Genomic DNA, 11,893 nt, shown 5'->3' with positions numbered 1-11,893 from the left:
ATATTCATATGGTAGTAAATATTCTGTAATATATATAGATTTATAAACTGTATTCATTATATTATTATACTAGATAATATTCATGGGGTAAGTAATTAATGTTGATTATACATAGTATATCTATAGAGCATTCATATAATGTACTATATCATATTCATGGGGCAGATAATTAATGTTGATTATACATAGTATATCTATAGAGCATTCATATAATGTACTATATCATATTCATGGGGCAGATAATTAATGTTGATTATACATAGTATATATGTGGACAAAAAATAGTTTAGTGAAAATTCTAGTTTTGGGGGCTAGAGATAAGGTTTACAACCCCTTTTTTTTGATGTTCTAGAGAGAGTCTCTATTGTTGGTTTACAAGGCCAATGTTTTAATGTTTAAACTACTAGAACTTATCAGTTTAATATGCTATTTTCTAACTTGTTGACTATAGGAGTGATGGCGAGAAAAATTAGGAAGTAGAGGGCAGTGGCTAGCTGGCCGATTAGAATGAACGGGTCTTCTACTGGTTGTGCTCCGATTCAGGTAAGGATGAGAACTGTTGCTGTTAGTGATCAAAAGAGGGTTTGTGTAAGTGGGCGGAAGTGGGCAGTTCGGTGTTTTGAGTTGTGTATTATTGGCACTAGTAAGAGGATTATGATGGACATGAATAGGGCCAGGACGCCGCCCAGTTTGTTTGGGATGGATCGTAGAATGGCGTAGGCAAATAAGAAGTATCACTCTGGCTTGATGTGGGGTGGAGTGACGAGGGGGTTAGCGGGTGTAAAGTTTTCTGGGTCGCTAAGCAGGTATGGGAATAATAGAGCAAGGGTTATTAAAATGGTAATTAGTATTGTTGCTCCTAGTAGGTCTTTGTACGAGAAGTAGGGGTGGAAGGGGATTTTGTCTGTGTTTGAGTTTAGGCCTGTGGGATTGGTAGAGCCGGTTTCGTGGAGGAAAAGGAGGTGTAAGAGTATTATTGCTAGGATGGTGAAGGGGAGTAGAAAGTGAAATGTAAAGAATCGGGTTAGGGTTGCGTTGTCTACTGCAAATCCGCCTCATACTCACTCTACTAATGTTGGGCCAATGTATGGGAGGGCTGAAAGTAGGTTGGTGATTACGGTGGCCCCTCAGAATGATATTTGGCCTCATGGTAAGACATATCCTACAAATGCTGTGGCTATAGTTAAGAATATTAGTAGGATTCCAATGTTTCAGGTTTCTTTGTAAAGATAAGAGCCGTAGTATAAGCCTCGGCCAACATGCAGGTAAAGGCAGATAAAGAATATTGAGGCTCCGTTGGCGTGAAGGTTTCGGATTAATCAGCCGTAATTGATGTCTCGGGAGATTTGTGCGACGGAGGAGAATGCAAGGGCAGTGTCTGTTGAGTAGTGTATTGCTAGAAACAAGCCTGAGGCAATTTGAAGTATCAGGCATAGTCCTAGGAGTGATCCGAAGTTTCATCAGGCGGAGATGTTTGTTGGAGTTGGTAGGTCAATTAAAGAGGCGTTAATGATTTTTATGATTGGGTGTGTTTTTCGGAGGGGGGACATTATGTTACTATAGTTGAAGTACAACGGTGGTTTTTCGGACCCAAGGTTCTGGTTAAAGTACAGATGGTAATGATGTCTTATTTAGTTTTTTTGATAAGTGTGTGTTTTGTTTTGGGGATGGTTGGAGTGGCGTCTACTCCGTCTCCGTTTTATGGGGCGGGAGGACTTGTTGTTGGGGCTTTAGGGGGGTGTGGGGTGTTAGTTGGTTTAGGAGGATCATTTGTTGGTCTGGTTTTATTTTTGATCTATTTGGGCGGCATGCTTGTTGTTTTTGCGTATTCTGTGGCATTGGCGGCGGAGCCTTATCCTGAGGGGTGGGGGGACTATTCTGTTTTGTGGTATTTAGTGGGGTATATTGTAGCTGTAGTTGTTGGTGTATATTTTGTGGGGGGCCTGTGAGGCGGGTTTTGGGGCATGGAGGGGGTAGAGGGTGTTGGATTTTTTAATTTACGGGGAGATTTTAGTGGAATTGGGCTGTTGTTTTCTAGTGGCGGGCCGATATTGTTTTTGTGTGGGGGGGGCTTATTGCTAGCGCTTTTTGTTGTGATGGAGTTAATTCGAGGGTGGGAGCGGGGTAGTCTGCGGGTTCCGTAAAGGAGGGTCAAGATTAGGCAGGTGATTAAGAGTAGTATAGGGGTGGTTAAATAGGTTTTAATTAGGCCGGTGTTGGCTGTGGAGAGGGTGGTTGCCAGTTTAATATTGGAGGTTTTTGCTATTATTGGGCCGATATGTTCGTACCATGCTATGTCATTAAGTTGTATGGCTGTTGAGCGAGCAGAAGTAAGGCTAATTATTGGTAATAGGCGGTGGTTTGTGATGTTGAAGAATATGAGTTGGGTTAGGTTTTGGTGTGGTACGGTTTTTGTGGGGTTAGTTATAAGTGAGGTGTGTTGTAGTAGGTCAATAGTACATAGGAGGCCTAGTAGGAGTGCTAGGGTTGCAGAGATTTTAGTGGTTGTTGGTATTGTTATGGTTTGTGTGGTTGTTGGTAGTACACTTGATGTAATTACTAGGCCGGCTATAATGCTAGCTGTGGCTAGGCGGAGAATTGGGCTGATTTGGTTTTTGTTTGATTCTGTGAGGTGTGGGGTTGAGTGGTGGCGGGGGTTGTGTAGTTGTGTGTAAAAGGTTAGTCGTAGGCTGTAGGCTGTAGTAAGGGTTGTTGCTAATAGTGTAGTTGATAGGGCTCAGGCGTTGAGGGTTGATGTATTTATGGCTTCAATGATTGCATCTTTTGTGTAGAAGCCAGCAAGGAATGGTATTCCTATTAGGGCAAGGTTGCCTAGGGTTATGCAGGATGTGGTGATTGGCAGTGTTTTTTGTGTGGCCCCTATTTTACGGATATCTTGTTCATCGTTAAGGCTGTGGATAATGGAGCCTGAGCAGAGGAATAGTATTGCTTTGAAGAATGCGTGAGTGGTGATGTGTAGGAATGCCAGTTCTGGTTGATTGAGTCCTACGGTTAATATTATTAATCCTAATTGGCTAGATGTTGAGAAGGCAATGATTTTTTTCAGGTCGTTTTGTGTGATGGCGCAGAGGGCTGCAAATGTGGTTGTTATGGCTCCAACACATAGGCACAGGGAGAGGATGGTGGGGTTGTGTTGTAGTAGTGGGTGTAGGCGGATTAGTAGGTAGATTCCGGCTACAACTATTGTGCTTGAGTGTAGTAGTGCGGATACTGGGGTCGGACCTTCTATTGCCGACGGAAGTCAGGGGTGAAGTCCGAATTGTGCGGATTTTCCTATTGCTGCCAGGACTAGTCCTAGTCCTGGCAGGGTTGGGGATATGTTGTGAGAGAACAGTTGTTGTATTTCTCATGTGCTGAGGTTTATTGCCAGTCAGGATATTGATAATAATAGGCCAATGTCTCCGATGCGATTGTAGATAATTGCTTGTAGGGCTGAGGTGTTAGCGTTTGTACGGGCATGTCATCAGCCGATTAAAAGGAAGGATATGATGCCAACGGCTTCTCAGCCCACGAACAGTTGTACTAGGTTGTTTGCTGTAGTTAGGGTTAATATGGCAAGTAAAAATAGGAGCAAGTATTTTATAAAGGTCTCCAGGTTAGGGTCTGAGTGTATGTATCATGATGTGAATTGTAGGATAGACCAGGTGATAAAGATGGCGACTGGTAAAAATAGTATGGTATAGCGGTCAAATAGGAAACTAGCCTGTAGGTTGAATAATGAGTTGGTTCAGATGAAGTTTGTTGTGATGGAGTTAGTGTTTGAGTAGAGAAAAATAGTGGTTTGTGCTAGGCTGAGTATAGTGGCGAGCTTTATGTTGTGGATTGGTGATGCTTGGTGTAGTAGGGGTTGGATGAGTATTATGGTTATGAGTGTTAAAGTGGAGTAAAATAGTAGGTTGGACACGTTCTTTCACTTGGAGTTGCACCAAGAAGTTATAATTCCTAAGATTATCGGAGTTCTGCTGTCCTTTGAAAGTGGAGGTGGCCGGGGGTTTGGCCCGGTAGTGTGAGTTAGCAGTTCGCTGTAACCACCTCGGTTAGCAAGAGGTGTGAGGACCTCTATTGTTAAGGCCACGGCTTAGTGTTTTTATTAAACTATGCTTACGTACTATGTAATGAGTGTTGGGTGAGTGAGTAGTAATAGTAGGGGAATTAAGTGGAGGGATATAAGGAGGTGTTCTCGTGAGTGGGTGGGGCTGATTATTGTGTGTGTTTGTAGTTTGTTTTGTTGAGTTGTTAGGAAGATGTGTAAGGAGTATATGGCTGTGATGAGTGTGGCAGAGCCTGTTAGGATGATTGTTGTTATGTTTCAGTTGAATAGTGTAATAATAATTATCAGTTCTCCTAGTAGGTTGATTGTTGGTGGGAGTGCCATGTTTATTAGGTTTGAAAGTAATCATCATGTGGTTATTAGTGGTAAGGCTAGTTGTAGTCCTCGTACTAGGAGAAGGGTGCGGGTGTGGGTTCGTTCGTAGTTAGTGTTAGCCAGGCAAAATAGTATGGAGGATGTAAGGCCGTGGGCGATTATTAGTAGTATTGCGCCGTGGATGCTTCATGGGGTTTGGATAAGGGAGGCGGCAGTGACTAGTCCTATGTGGCTTACAGAGGAGTAAGCGATAATGGATTTTAGGTCTGTTTGTCGTAGGCAGATTAGGCTGGTTATAATTATTCCTCATAGTGCTAGGACAATAAATGGGAAGTGTATGGTTTGAGTTGTGGGTGTTAGAGTCAGGGTTAGGCGGATGATGCCATATCCTCCTAGTTTTAGTAAAATTGCTGCTAGTACTATTGACCCTGCAATAGGGGCTTCTACATGAGCTTTTGGGAGTCAGAGGTGTAGGCCGTATAGTGGTATTTTAACTAGGAAGGCTATTATGCATGCTAGTCACATTAAGTTTGTTAGTGGGGGGGTAGGTTGGTGTATGGTGAGGATTGGAATTAGTGTGTGGTTATTGGTTGAGTGGATATAAAGTAGAGCAATTAGTAGTGGTAAGGATCCTGTTAGGGTATAAAAGATAAAGTATGTCCCAGCATTAAGGCGTTCAGCTTGAGCCCCTCAGCGGGTGATTAAGATTAGTGTTGGAACAAGAGTCGTTTCAAAGAGTGCGTAGAATATTACAAGGTCTGTTGTAGTAAATGTGAGTAGCAGTGTAGTTTGTAATATGGCGCAGGTTATGAGGAATATTCGTTTTCGGTTATTTGGTTCAGAGGCTGTAAGATTTTGGTTGGCTAGAATTATGAGTGGCAGTAGTCAAGCTGATAGAATGGTTAGTGGAGTTGTGATATGATCTAGTATGAATCATGTGTTTAGTGCGAATGGCTTGAGGTTAAGTGGTTGGTAGAGTCATTTTAGCGTGAGCATGGCAGTAATTATTGAGTAGGCAGTGGTGGTAGTGAGAATGTGTTTGGTGGGCAGTAGTAGTATGGTTGGGGTAAGTATTGCTGAGGCGATAAAGATTTTTAGCATTTTAGTAGGTTAAGGGTCTTGATATGGTTTGAAGCATGGGTTCGTGTTGTGGCCACTAGGAGGGCTAGTCCAGTGCCTGCCCCGCATGCTGCGATAGCGAGTAGGATCACGGGTTGGGTTGTGGTGGTTGTGTGGTTGAGTGTTTGGGAAATAGTGGCGAGGGAGGTGAACAGGGCGAGCATTATACCTTCGATGCAGAGCAGGGAGGAGATGAGGTGTTTTCGGCATATAGCGAGGCCAGACATACATAGTATAAATGTCATAATTGGAATAAAGTGGGTGATTGTCATGTTGGCGACTCTGCATTACGCAGAATTTACTAAGTCGAAATTAGTAGTTTTTGTTAAACTAGTGGCCGTATTCTGCTCATTCTAGGCCCCCCTGGAGTCATTCATAAATAAGTCCTAGGGTTAATAGTGAGATGAGCAAGGTTGTTCAAAGTAGTGTTTGTAGTGGAGTTGTAGAGTTGATGGCTCAGGGGGTTGGAAGTAGTAGAGCGATTTCTAGGTCGAATAATAGGAATAGGATTGCGACCAAGAAAAATCGGATGGAGAAAGGTAGGCGGGCAGTGCCGAGGGGGTCAAATCCGCATTCGTAGGGGGATAGTTTTTCTGTGTCCGGGTATGTTTGTGGAAGTCAGAAACTAATAGTAATAAGGATGGTTGTTAGTGATAAGGCAAGGCTGACAAGCAAGGCAAATTTCATTTACCCCCTCCTAGGGCTAATCTAGGATTAAATGAGTGGAAGTCTTTTGTATTATGTTATACTAAGGGGGTAAGAGCCTCATCAATAGATTGAGATATATAGGAATAGTCACACTACGTCAACGAAATGTCAATATCATGCGGCTGCTTCAAAGCCAAAATGGTGGCCGGTTGTAAAATGGTAGTTGATTTGTCGAAATAGGGAGATTATTAGAAAGGTAGTGCCAATGATAACATGTAGTCCGTGGAAGCCTGTTGCTACAAAGAATGTTGAGCCATATGTTGCGTCGGCGATAGTGAAGGGGGCTTCGAAGTACTCTATTGCTTGGAGTAGGGTAAAATAGCTGCCCAGAAGGATTGTTATGGTCAGGGCCATGGTCGCCTCTTGGCGTTTATTTTCTATGATAGAGTGGTGTGCTCAGGTAACTGTGACACCGGATGCAAGAAGTACTGCGGTATTGAGTAGTGGGACCTCGAAGGGGTTTAATGGTGTAATTCCAGTTGGGGGTCATAGACCCCCTAGTTCTGGGGCAGGGGCTAGGCTTGAGTGGTAGAAGGCCCAGAAAAAGCCAAGAAAGAAGAATACCTCAGAGGTGATGAACAGGGCTATGCCATAGCGTAGTCCGGTCTGGACTGTTTTTGTATGGTGCCCTTGGAATGTGCTTTCTCGGATAATGTCACGTCATCATTGGTATGTTGTGAAGAGTATCGTTAATAGGCCCAGGTTTATAAGAGTTTGGGTATTATAGTGAAATCAAATTGCTAGTCCCGAGGTTATTAGGAGGGCGGCCATGGCCCCTGTCAGGGGCCATGGGCTTGGGTCTACTATGTGGAAACTGTGAGCTTGGTGGGTCATTAAGTGTTTTCTTGTAGGTATAGGCTTAATAGTAGTACAAATACGTAGGCTTGGATTATTGCTACAGCAATTTCTAGTAGGGTTAATAATAATAGTAGGGTTAGTGTAAGTAGGCTGATTGAGGGTATTAAGGGAAGTAAAGCTGTTACAGCTAGGGAGATGAGGGTGATGAGTAGGTGGCCGGCTGTAAGATTAGCGGTAAGTCGTACTCCTAGGGCGAGGGGGCGAATAAAGAGGCTGACTGTTTCGATAAGGATTAGCGGGGGGATTAGTATGGGTGGGGTGCCTATTGGCAGTATGTGGGCAAGTGCTGTGGTTGGTTGGGTGCGTAGTCCTGTCAGTACAGTTATTAGTCATAGGGGTGTTGCCAAAGCCATGTTTATTGAAAGTTGTGTGGTTGGGGTGAAGGTGTACGGCAATAGGCCAGTTAAATTTATTATGGATAGAAGTAGTATTACTGTAATAAGTGGGAGTGCCCATGGGTGAGCAGTTTTATTAAGTGGGCTTAATAGTTGTTTAGTAATTAGGAGCACAAGGTGGCCTTGGATGGTGGATGTTCGATTTTGGATTATGCGAGTTTGTGTGGATATGAGTAGAGTTGGGAGGAGGAGGGCTAATAGGATTAATGGGATTCCTAGTTTTTGTGGGCTTATAAATTGACTGAATAGGTCTAATGTCATGTTCAGGTTCAGGGGTTTGGCGTGTATTTTGTGATGTTGGGCTGTGGTTGTGGGGTGTTTTTTAGTTCTGTTAAAGTTGGTTTTAGTAGGAATAGTAGAATTAGTCAGACTAGTGTAAAGATGAAAAATCAAGGAGCCGGGCTAAGCTGTGGCATGCCTTAAGGGGCTTGTAGTCCCACCTCTGGCTTAAAAGACCAGCGCTCGTGGAGCTGCTTAAGGATGTTTGTAGTATTGTTAATGATCAGTTTTCAAAGTCATTAGTTGTTGAGGCCTCTACTACGATTGGCATAAAGCTGTGGTTAGAGCCGCAAATTTCTGAGCATTGGCCGTAGAATAGGCCTGGGCGTGTGGCTGTGAAGGTTGTTTGGTTAAGTCGTCCTGGGACGGCGTCAGTTTTAATGCCTAGTGATGGGAGGGCTCAGGAGTGTAATACATCTTCTGCTGAGATTAGTATACGAGTTGGGGAGTTTGCAGGTACTACTATGTGGTGGTCTACTTCGAGAAGTCGTAGTGTTCCTGGTAGCAGGTCTTGTGTTGGTACTATGTAGGCGTCAAATATTAGATTTTCATAGTCTGTGTATTCATAGCTTCAGTATCATTGGTGTCCGATGGCTTTGATTGTTAAGTGGGGGTTATTAACTTCGTCTATGAGATATAGAATGCGTAATGATGGTAGAGCAATAAGTACTAGGATGATGGCTGGCAAGATTGTTCATACTGTCTCTACTAGTTGGGCGTCTATTGTTCCTGTATGAGTTAAGGTGGTAGTAATTATTAGGGTAATAATGTATAGAATGAATGCGCTAATTAGGAATACGACTATTATGGCGTGGTCGTGGAGGTGTAGAAGTTCTTCTATGACTGGGGAGGCTGCATCTTGAAAGCCTAGTTGGGCTTGGTGTGCCATGGGGACACAAAGGGTTCTACCTTTAATTTAGCGCTGACAGTGCTATGTATTATGTTTAAACTAGAGTCCCAAAGAGATAAGCATGTAGGTTGTAGTGTGACTAGTTTGAAACTAGGAGGAGGGGGTTCAAGTCCCTCATCTCTTGTTTGGGGTGTAGATGAGTATGGGTTCTTCATGGGTGTGGTATGGTGGTGGGCATCCATGAAGTCATTCTGAATTAGTATGCATTGGGCCTGTTATTGATGGGGTGCGCTTAGTGGCAAAGGCCTCTCAGATAATAAATGTTATAACGATGGCTCCGGCTATAGAGATTAAAGAGCCGATTGATGAGATAGTGTTTCATAGGGCGTAGGCATCAGGGTAGTCTGAGTATCGTCGTGGTATTCCTGCTAGCCCTAGGAAGTGTTGTGGGAAAAAGGTTAAGTTAACCCCAATAAACATTAACCCAAAATGAGCCTTTGTTCATGTTGGGTGTAGGGTGAATCCTGTGAATAGTGGGAATCAATGGACAAATCCGCCCATGATTGCAAATACAGCTCCTATTGATAATACATAGTGGAAGTGGGCGACTACATAATAGGTATCGTGTAGGACAATATCTAGTGAAGAGTTAGCAAGAATTACGCCAGTTAAACCTCCAACAGTGAATAGGAAAATAAAGCCCATGGCCCATAGAAGTGGGGCTTCTCATTTGATCATTCCTCCGTGCAAAGTTGCAAGTCAGCTGAACACTTTCACTCCGGTTGGGATGGCAATGATTATTGTGGCTGATGTAAAATATGCGCGTGTGTCTACGTCTATGCCAACAGTGAATATGTGGTGTGCTCAAACAATAAAACCTAGGAAGCCGATTGAAACCATGGCTCAGACTATGCCTATATAGCCAAAGGGTTCCTTTTTCCCTGCATAATAAGTAATAATGTGTGATACTATGCCGAAGCCGGGAAGAATGAGAATATACACTTCTGGGTGGCCAAAGAATCAAAATAGGTGTTGATATAGTACTGGGTCTCCTCCCCCTGCAGGGTCGAAGAAGGTGGTATTCAGATTCCGGTCTGTTAATAGCATTGTGATTCCGGCTGCAAGTACTGGTAGGGCTAGAAGTAGTAGTACTGCAGTGATTAGTACGGACCACACAAATAATGGGGTATTGTATTGTGAGAGGGATGGTGGTTTTATATTTACGCAGGTGGTAATAAAGTTAATGGCCCCTAAAATTGAGGATGCACCAGCAAGGTGTAAGGAGAAGATGACTAGGTCTACCGATGGGCCTGCGTGTGCTAGATTAGCGGCAAGAGGTGGATACACAGTTCAACCAGTACCTGCTCCGGCCTCTACTCCTGCAGAGGCTAGCAGTAGTAGAAGGGAGGGGGGGAGGAGTCAGAAGCTTATATTGTTCATTCGGGGGAATGCCATATCGGGGGCGCCCAGTATTAAAGGCACAAGTCAGTTTCCGAAGCCGCCGATTATAACTGGTATTACCATGAAGAAAATTATGACGAAGGCGTGGGCTGTTACAACAACGTTGTAGATCTGATCGTCGCCTATTAATGCGCCGGGTTGGCTGAGCTCGGCCCGGATCAAGAGGCTTAGGGCGGTGCCCACTATGCCGGCTCATGCACCGAATAGCAGATACAGGGTGCCGATGTCTTTGTGGTTGGTTGAGAAAAATCAACGAGTCAGGGTCACAGGTAGTATGGCCGAGGCCAGGTGGCGGGTTGTAGCCCCGCAGACAGAGTAATCTCTTGCTATCAAGCCCTGAAGCAGCAAAGTGCAAATTTGACGCAGCACCCTAAAGGGTGCCGGGGCTTCTCCCGTTTTTTTAGACGGGAGAAGGTAGGCTGAAGCCCGCTGGCTTGGGTGTTTAGTTGTTAACTAAGGTGTTACGGGATCGAGGCCCGTCAGTCTGGTAAGGCTTTAGCTTAATAAAAGTGTTTGAGTTGCATTCAGGAGATGTAATATAGAGTTTTACAGGCCTTCAGAAGTTAGATATGTTGTGATCTATTTGGGGCTTTGAAGGCCCCGAGTTTTAATGTTAACTTAAACTTCTAAGTGGCTAGGTATAGTAGTGGGGTTATTGGTAGGGCTAGTATTGTTAGTAGGGCTGTTGTGGGGGCAAGTGGTGTTATTGGGGTCTTGAATCGTCATTTGTATTCTGAGTTTGTTGTGTTGGGTGGAGCTGTTAGGGTTGTTAGGTAAGCCATGCGGGTGTAGAAGGCTAAGTTTGGTAGGCTGGTTAGGGCTAGTGTTGTGCTGAGGAATAGTAGTTTTATTGTTACAAGTTCTTTTAGGATTAATAGTTTTGGCATAAAGCCGGTTAGGGGTGGGAGGCCTGCTAGGGAGAGTAGGGCTAATATTGTGATTGTCAGCAGGATTGGTGAGTGGGTTCATGAGACTCCTAGGTCTAGTAGTGTTTTAGATGAAAATGTAGTTAGGGAGAGGAATATTGTTGTTGTTATGATTATATAGGTGATTAAAGTTAGTGTAGTCAGGCTGGGGTTTAGGCATAGGGCCGTAATTAACCAACCTATGTGGGAGATAGAGGAGAAGGCTATGATTTTTCGTGTTTGGGTTTGGTTTAGTCCGGTTCATCCTCCGATGAGGGCTGATGTGAGGCCTAGTATTAGTACGGTGTTTGTTGAAAGGTGGTTAATTAATAGGTAAAGCAGTGTTAGTGGGGCGATTTTTTGTCATGTTGAGATGATTAGTGCTGTGGTTATGGTGGAGCCTTGGAGGATTTCCGGGTATCAAAGATGTGCTGGGGCAATGGCAAGTTTTATTATAATGGCTAGGGTGGTGATGGTTGTGGCGGAAGGAGAGAAGGATTGTATGATGTCTCAGGAGCCTGTTTGTCAAGCGTTTATTGTGCTTGCGAGTAAAATTAATGTGGCTGCGGTGGTTTGGATAAGGAAGTATTTTGTTGCAGCTTCGGTTGTTCGTGGGTGGTTTGAGCGTATAATGATTGGTAGAATGCTTAGGGTGTTTAGTTCTAGGCTTAGTCAAGCGAGAAGTCAGTGGTTACTGGTTATGATGATAATTGTGCTTATTGTAAGGCTGGTGATGAGGGTTGTTCAGATTAGGGGGCTCATTAGTATAGGAAGGGGTGGGTACCAACATTGTCGGGGTATGGGCCCGGAAGCTTGATTAGCTGACTTTACTAGGGGTCGTATAATTTTGGAAGTACTTAAAGTTTTGGACTTTGCAGTATGGGTTCGTAGCCCATCGCCTAGGAAGTGAGAGGATTTTAACCTCTGTTGT

At 43.9% G+C, this 11,893-nt stretch overlaps 3 pseudogenes; all 3 read right to left on the bottom strand.

Annotated features, from left to right (window-relative positions):
* Positions 1 to 410: 410 nt before the first annotated feature.
* Positions 411 to 1,550, bottom strand: LOC132590924 (cytochrome b-like; annotated as a pseudogene).
* A 645-nt stretch (positions 1,551 to 2,195) lies between these two features.
* LOC132590926 (NADH-ubiquinone oxidoreductase chain 5-like) lies at positions 2,196 to 5,778 on the bottom strand (annotated as a pseudogene).
* Positions 5,779 to 8,770: 2,992 nt separating this feature from the next.
* On the bottom strand, positions 8,771 to 10,393 carry LOC132590922 (cytochrome c oxidase subunit 1-like; annotated as a pseudogene).
* Between the last annotated feature and the right edge of the window lie 1,500 nt (positions 10,394 to 11,893).

The sequence above is a fragment of the Heteronotia binoei genome, unplaced genomic scaffold, assembly GCF_032191835.1.
Source record: "Heteronotia binoei isolate CCM8104 ecotype False Entrance Well unplaced genomic scaffold, APGP_CSIRO_Hbin_v1 ptg001188c, whole genome shotgun sequence".
Taxonomy (NCBI): Eukaryota; Metazoa; Chordata; class Lepidosauria; order Squamata; family Gekkonidae; genus Heteronotia; species Heteronotia binoei.
The sequence above is the reverse complement of the archived record's forward strand: the minus strand, read 5'-3'. Positions and strand labels throughout refer to the sequence as shown.